The sequence below is a fragment of the Corvus brachyrhynchos genome, unplaced genomic scaffold (genome assembly GCF_000691975.1).
Source record: "Corvus brachyrhynchos isolate BGI_N302 unplaced genomic scaffold, ASM69197v1 scaffold309, whole genome shotgun sequence".
In the NCBI taxonomy this organism is placed as follows: Eukaryota; Metazoa; Chordata; class Aves; order Passeriformes; family Corvidae; genus Corvus; species Corvus brachyrhynchos.
The window spans coordinates 1,297,299-1,305,685 of NW_008240227.1; the positions used below are offsets into that span (position 1 = coordinate 1,297,299).

General features: G+C 46.0%; 1 long non-coding RNA gene across 1 annotated transcript in view; it reads left to right on the forward strand.

Annotated features, from left to right (window-relative positions):
- Positions 1–1,761, forward strand: part of LOC108449340 — a 2,859-nt gene extending 1,098 nt beyond the window's left edge. Inside the window, exon 2 of the long non-coding RNA XR_001865502.1 lies at positions 184–1,761. This is a non-coding gene — a long non-coding RNA (uncharacterized LOC108449340). The remainder of the gene's footprint in view (positions 1–183) is intronic.
- Positions 1,762–8,387: the final 6,626 nt, after the last annotated feature.

An 8,387-nucleotide genomic window follows, 5' to 3' on the forward strand; every position in this document is an offset into this window, starting at 1 on the left:
ATCGACAGCCCGAGGAGGAGATTCATTTTAGTTGTTTTTCCTCCTCTGTTTTCCGTGTTATTCTCCTTGACTTTTAGTTCGCCTATTATTTTCTCCTTTTATTTCCCTCTTCCTTCTCTTTCTCTTCTCCTTTGCATTTTATTTCGTTGTTCTTTTCCCCGCGTTTCGGCGTGCCGCTGGCAGGTGCCCTCGGGTGTGCGCGGCGGCACAGTCCCGGCGCTGCGCAGAGGAGCATCTCCGCGGCAGACGGGAAGGGGCTGCGCGGCGGACGCCGGCGCGACGCCGCGCGCCCGCGGGGCAGGTCCCCGCTGAGGGCCGCGGAGAGCCGCCCCAACGGACCCGAACAGAACCCATGGCATCGTCGGGGCGGCCGTTCTGGGCAGCACCCCCGTGACGAGTTGAAAATAGCGGAGAAAAATAGTATTTTACCACATTTTCATGCACCTGATTCCGTGCTGTTCCCGCAGCTGAACCTCTTCGTTGCTTTTTTATGCCTTCTGCTCTTTTTTCTTCCCTCTTTCCCCCCGGTCTCCATGGGGTTCCCGTGCAGTAGCAGAAAAACAGGGAGAGCACTTTAGTGGCCTTTGACTCAGTTTTAAATTCGCAAAGACTTTGCAGCACAGCAGCATGAGTACCTCATAAGGTCCGGGAAAGCTTCTACATGCTGGAATTGAGATTACCGCTGTCTTGGGGCTTTGGTCCTGTCCTTCTCTTCCATGCAACCACCTTTTTAATTTTACCCATGGAATTTGACAGGCATTTGCCAACCTGTATGGCTTGGGAAGGACATGGTGACTTTAGATGTTGGCTCAGGATGGGCAGACTGCGCTCATTTTTCTCAGAGGAGGAAGGCGGGATGGTTTTTCCAGCTGAAGCACTTGTCTTTTGTTCGAGTCAGGCACCCTGCAGGTATGAAAACCCAGAAGCTGGGGAGGGGGAGAGGACCCTTTGGATAAGGTGATTCACTATTTGACCCGCTTTCCAAGCCTGACCAGAGCCTCTGCTCCCCCTTTGAGGACCCCAAATGTTGAAAGCAAACCTTTAAATTTGTACAATAGCTCCGGGGAAAAGGAGGATGGACGGCATTTGAAGTACCCACTTCAGCAGGGACGCATGTCACCAAGGGATTTCGGTATCCCTGCCTGCCCCGGCATGTACGAAGGTGCAGAGGTGCGGTGTAGCAGTGACATCCTCAGGGCAGGGTGAGCCCACGTGTTCCCTGCCTGTGTGGCGCCGGCTGGGGGGGGTGGTATGTCTCCTCCCTGCCGCTAGAGTGGCTCGCTTGCCAGTGGCAGAGCTGGGTGGGGGATGAGAGGTAGGAAGGCAATTGGAAAAGTTTGTTTGGTTCTTCAAACGGGGGTGACCCCGAGGGATAGGTGATGGGAACCTCCACAGCACTGCTTTGGGGCAGCACAGGTCCATGCCTGGGGACCTGGCAGAAAAGAGGATACAGAAGGGTGACTTCAGCCTGAGCCACAATTCAGAGAGTCCTGGATGAGTCAGTATCTGCATGTGTTAACAACAAAATGCAAAAATGTCAGAGTGATAGGAGAATGAGACATATCTAAGAATACAGCAGCTTGGCAGGGATGCTCTGTGTTGCATCACCCTTTTCCCACTCGAGGGCAGGATCCTTTCTGCTCTCCCAAACCTCCCATCAGTTTAGGAATTAGAAAAGTTACAGCTGAGCCAGCCAAACTTTCCCAAACCTATGCAAAGCTGTGCTGCAGTCACACCTGTATCTGTACAGAGCAATGTGCTGACACCAGGCAGGTATGGTTGGACTGGACTTGCTTCACAACCAGGCAGGAAGGAACAGAGTAGGCAGTGCTGCACAGGCAGTTTAGTAGAAAAGCCCAAAAAATTACTTGCCAGGCAAATGTTGAAAGCCCTGCACCTCCTCTATGTGATGTACAAAAAGTTTTAAAATGACTACGGGTAATGAGGCATGCCATGAGGCATTGAACCAACTCAATACCACGTGTTTAGCAAACAGGTTCATTGTTGGTTCATCTGAGGGAGGGTAAGGGAAAGCACATCATAAAATCGTGGAATAATTCAGTCCAGGAGGCACCTCTGGAAGACTGCATGCAGGTAACTTGGAACTGCTGGACACATTTGCTAGTCAAAACCAAATGCAATCTCTCCTGCTACGCTGATTACTCCTTGCTCTCCTCCACCCACTGTCCAGAGATTCCAATCTCTTTTGGGGCAATTCCGGTTGGGTTTGGTGCGAGAGCTGGCAGGGGCTGCCTGGCCACAGGGTGAGGCCGGCTAATGGTACTTTCTGTTCTCTACAGAGCAACTCTGGGGTTTGCTCCCAAATAGAAATACAAGTTCCCTCTAGAAGGGGGAAACAGTAACTATTTTTTTTGTTTGCAGCAGATTGCAAAGGCAGTAAATGCTGATTCTTTCAGAGCCAACCATGGATTAAGTCCATTATAAAATTAAAACAGATGGAACACAATTTCACTTACATTACAAAAAAGGACAGGAACCATCTGCAGTAAGATTTAGCATTGCAAGGCTATTGTTATCATGTTACCATCAAAACCTTTGATGAAGAATTTTCTTTCTTTCACAAACTTGTTCACATGAAACAAATGTTTTATTTATCCATCTTCCTAAGATAGTCATATTTTATTAAAAAGATGATGTGTCTCAAAAAACCGGCTCTTGGTTCTAGTAGAATATGCCAAAACAAAGAAAGGTTGTAAAACTCCAACACTGAGATACTGGGAGCTTCAATGGGGTGGATGTAGCAAAAGGAGAATTCCCTATCCATTCTTCCTTTAAAAAAACATTTCCTCATGTTTGGGCACAATGTCTGATACCAAAAATAGTTAATTAATGAGATAATGGGATACTGCATGTCACCTCCTGTCCAATGGGATTATCTGATGGCTAATTATGGACAGATTGTGATTAATGTGATTATGGATTGGATATTAATCTGATTCTGGATTGATCTAGTTATGTTTTAGTCTGCTCCAAATGGTTAATTGGATCTGAGATAATGGAAATGCAGCTTGCACCAGATTTTGCCACATCAGTTGATGAAGTATCTTTTGATCTGGGTGGGTTGCGAACAATAAATTATTTACAGCTGTTGAGAAAATGACTCTTCCTTAGAATGTAGTCATTCATTTTATTTTCGAAAGCCTTTGAAAACAAAATCAATATCCTTTCTAAAAGGAGATGTTGACAAAAGAAAGGCACGTACATAACTCACAAACAAATGTGACGAAATTAAACAGTGGTTAACCCGGTGGCCTAATGTCTGGTGATGCATTTGAATTGCTATGTGGAGCTTTGGGCTCAATTCTTCTGAGACCAGCAGGGGTTGGGAGCATTGCAGGGGAACAGGGCCCAGCGCTGGGGAAAGTGGTGTTGCACAAGAGCTACTGCCAGCCCTGCTAGTGATTAAGAATCAGCCATGGTAACATGGCAAAGGGAGCCCTTGCCATTTTTCCCCTCCGGATAAGAAGGATTCAGAAAGTTCATGAGTTCAGAAAAGACTTATTGGCCCATCTCCTCTGGCCTCCTTCATACCAGACCATGCAATTGGATCCAGAATTATTATTTTTTCCCTCACAGTGAGCCTGTTAATTTATGGTTGACCTCAGACATGTCTCCCAGAGATGCATCTGGTCTTGGTGTTGCCTGCCAGTGCAGGAGAGGCTGCCTCGCTCTCATATCCTGCTTGTTAACTACTTTCACTGGAATGGACAACTGAGGGTATAGTTTAGGTTCAACCCCCAGACACTGGATCTCGTTATGCCATTATCTGCAGGATTAAAGCCAATGGGTAAATTGCACGCTTTGTAGACTTCATCTCAGACATTGTGACAGGGCAAGCAGGAGGTGCATTAGCCTTTGTCACCAGGTGCTGTAAGCAGCAGGTAACTTCACCAGAACGTGCTCCTCCCTAATGGGCTCTGCAATAAAAATATTAAAAATCAAGCAGGTTCCAAAACACTGAAAACAAAGCCTACTGCTGCTGCTGTGCTTACACAAAAGTGCTATTGACTGACCTGAAACAGAAAGAAAAAAGGAAAAAGCAACTTTCCCTGAAAAGTCCTTAGGGGCATGGAAAGAGCTGTTCCCCTGGAGTGACTGTCCCTGCTGCTGCAGGAATGGCTTGGGCTGGTGTGAGCAGGAATACAGTGGCATCTGGATTCCTTTCCAGCAGTGTAATGGGCAAAAAACCCACCTACCTCTTTAAAAAATAATGCTGGTACAACCTGTCAGAAGATTTTACACACATCTGCCATTAGCAACAAGGCGAGCTGCATGCAGAAGAAGGGTGGCAGGTCACAAAACCCCATCCAGGTGTCTGCACTGGGAGGGGAGCAGACCTCTTTTCACCAGCATTGTTTCCCTTGTCCTCCACACAAACCACCATCACTCCTGGGCAGGACAAATTGCCTTTCAAGGTAACCTGAGCCTTTGCTTTCATGAGGTTATAAGGGTCCCGTTTTGCCTGTGTGCTTGGTAGAAGGAGTTTCTTGAACTCCTCAGGTGATCTTGTTCTTTAGGAATATGCAGCAAATGTGATATGATGTTACTCCCAGACTTCCTTGTTACTGGACTGCCACATGGAAATTATTAGCAAGAGAGAGTAGTTTATAAAAAAGAGAAAATACCTTTCTCTGGTGGTTTTGTAGGCTCAGTATTAGAAGGGTTGTCCCTGCTATGGGGTGGCTTAGGGGGAGCTCTTTCCTCTGTCCTCCACTTTGTAAGCAGGCTTGTGGCATCATCTCCTTCCAAAGGCTTCTGTAAAGCCTCATGAAAGACCAGCTGCTGCTCTGAGTCATGAAGGTGAGTGGTTGTAAGGTGATCTGAGCAGAGCACTGAGCACACCTGTGGTGGTGTTCTATTATAAAGGACCTCCAATGGCAGACGTGTTGAGATGAGTGAGATGAGGGGCAGAGAGCACATCCCTCCTTTTGTACAATTCATGGCTGTGGGCAAGGGGTGAGCGCAGGGGAACTGGCAACATCCTGGGGTGGCTGAGCCACCTGTGACCTCACAGCACTCGGGCATAAAATATTTCAGCAGCAGACATCTCTTCTGGTGCTGCTTCCAAGGTGGGTTTTAGACTGGTCCAGTGCTGGGCTGTGGGTCCTGCCCATCGGTTTGAGGGTCCTGCTGAGCTGTAAGCAGGTTGCAGTTGTTTTAACGTTATTGGATTTTGACAGATTAGGAGGCGAATCCTTTCGTGTGTTGGGGAAGCTTCCCAAATGAAGCTCTTTTAATTTATCTGAGTCAGCTATCCCCAGGGTGATGGAAGGAGGAGTAAGCTAAGGATGACCTGTGACAGAGAGGACCATCATAGCAGTGATAAAAAAAATTCCTGCTCTTCACTAAATCCCTTAGTCATGAGGCTGTATTAGCTGGATTCCATATGTTTTAATTAGGAATTATGTATTTCAGGAGAACCAAAATCCGATTCTAGGGAAGACATGATTACATATTTTTTATGGTCCTTGTTTCATTTGGCTTCTGTAGAGATACCAATACAGGTACCTGTCCTTGTCTGCAAACATATTTTTAAAAGTTTGAATAATCTATGTTATTACTTTTTCTTTCCCCCAATCCCAATAGTGTGAAAAAATGTAATTCTCTTTCCAATGCAGAAACTGGGTCAGCAGATCCTAATGAAATAATCCTGGATAACAATGCACCATACAAAGATCTGCTTCCACTAATTAATGACTACTTTTTCTTTCAAAATACGAAGTCGTAACTTCTGCCTGCAGTGGACAGTAACCCTACCTTCAGTGGCACCTGTTTGTTGTATGTTTTACCATTTTTATTATTGTCATGGGAAGGTCAAATAGAAAAAAGCTTTTTGCCACTGTTCAGCTTGTATGGATCATGCTGATATAATCCCTACCTGATTACAGTTATAAGCTCCTAAAACACTGGCCATAAGTGATAAAGACTTCCTTTGTGTTTCAGGCTGTAATCCGCATCAAGCCAGTTTCAATAAGGATTTGTGCATCTGAAGTGTTGCTGAGTATTTTAATCAAAATTATAAACAGAAAATATAATAAAAAGCCTGTCATGTCTCTGAATTGGTGATACTACACCTCAAAATCTGACCTAAAGAGGGGCAATGTCACTCTGCTCATGAAAATATGATATGTGTGCTATGAAGCCAGATACACAGTGAAAGGATCAATTTATTCTTGGCTATGATGCAAATAGTTAATTTTGATAGTAGCTCACTTTTGTTTTAGTGTGAGGTAGTAAAGCCCAAACTTGAATGAGATCACTTTGTTTATTTTTGTGACTTGGAATTTTTAGATGTACATTTGTTGTAAAGATTTCATCTGCATGAGATGTGCAGGTTGGAAGCTTAGTTTTGGAGCCTAAAATAGGATTATGAAATTACATGCCATGCTTTTAATGAATAAAACACCCCAATTAAAAAGACATAATGGGCAAATTAAGGATGCCAAGGATGTTCTTATTCTGCACCCTTTTTTTGCCTTTGTTGTTGCTTTTGTTGGATTACCTAGGGTGCAGGTAGGGATCTCTATACTGTATAAAACACCACATCTCTGAAGAGTTACACTGCACCTTAACCATCATTCAAACTGGTGATAAAGAGCCACATCAAATATTTATCCTCTTTTTAAACTCCTCTCAGGGTACTGTGGCTTCTGCAAAACCATTTTCCCCCTCATCTTCATATAAACAAGCGGGTTTTTTTCACATGGTCATTTGCAGAGATCAGGTGATGCACAAGCAGCTCCAAACACTCATTTTCTTCCTTTTTTGGGGACTGAAGGGTGGAGCCAGACCAGGCAGAAGTCAGAGCAGCCCTGGAGCTACTTTAATCCGTATAATCAGGCACAGGCCCTGAAGGAGGTTTGCCACCTCCTTTAGCTCTTCCCTTCACAGCTCTCCTTTGGGGCTTGAGGAGTTAAGGTAGTGCTGGGGGGCCAGGAAGCTGTAATATACAGGACAGCTGCTTTTCTTCTATTCTAGAGACATTTGAGATTTGAGATGAAGTCAATTGTCCATTTAGATGCTTGAGTTGCTGGACCTGGTTAGCTTTTGCTGTAAAGCAGCACTTTTTGGCATCTGATGTGAAAATCATGTGACAGAATAAATTTTAGAGGTTATCCTGTGCCAAGACTGTGGCAAAGTCGAAGAGCCTTTTTGATCAATCTGCCTTTTGCTTTCCTATGGAGCAACTTAGTAATGCAGAAGGAATCACTGACATGCTGCAGATCATCGCTGATTCTTGGAGGAACAGTCCAATGGCCATAATTGCTCAGGGGGGGTTGTGTTTGATTTTTTTTCCCCTCTAAACCACTTCAGGATGGGAAGGAAAAAACTCCATTCATGGCTCATCTTGTAATTTCTGGGATGGGAGTTCCATTCTGGAGTGTCCCAAATCCATGTGTGCTTGGGGCTCCTGGGCTGGCAGGACTAGTTGGTCCAGTATGACAGCTCCTGCAAGCTTCTCCAGGACATCAGGTTTTCAGAGAGCCACAGCACACATTTTAGCAGTGAATTTGGCCTGAAATATTTTGCTTCATTTTTAAAAAAATCACTCTCCTTGCCACCCAGAAAAAAATCTGGAGGTATGGAAAAACAGCAAGTCTCATTCTGGTCCCTGGGGCACCCTAGTGCCATGATAGGGGCAGGCACAAGATGTCTTGCCTTGGTTCTGGGAAATCAGAATAATAATAATAAAATAGATCTATAAATTACTCAGAGCTCATGAGCTATTGCTTAATGTTGCCTGGGGCCAAGCACAGGGATGTGAGTGAGGCAGCCAGAAATCTGTCCTGGTGACAGGATGCCATCCAGGGCTGGTGATACCTGACTGGTTTTTGAAGCTTCGGTGTGGTTTGGACAACTGGTGGGGTGCGACATTTTGGAAGCACCGTGCTATCTGGCCTTTCCAGTGTGCCATGCACTCCATGCCTACATTATCTCTTCTGCTCTTGTTGCATCTCGTGGTGTGGGGAGTGTGACCGGGGGGAATTTGGCAGCTCATGGGCAGCCACAGGCGGGGGCCATAGTCTCCCAGGCTGCTCTTGGCTCCACAGCCGCAAATTAAGACTTTTCCCTTCTTTCTCTTTGCAAGGCACATTTTCACTGGCTTAGGATAGGATCTGGCAAGGAGCACCGGCATTTGAAGGCATAACTCGGCTTTCTGTTGTTTTCTTCTCTTTAAAGGCTTTAACCCTTTGCAGAAGCACTGCAGGGGAACCGGGCAAAGGCGGCCGGAGGAGGCTGGCGCTGGTACCTGGTCAGTTTGGGCTGGGCGGAGTCCGCTCCCCTCGAGGTGCTCCGCGGGAGCTGGGCGGGCCCCCTACGGCAGCAGCAACTTCGCTCTTGCCCCCCGGTACGGCCCCCGGCGG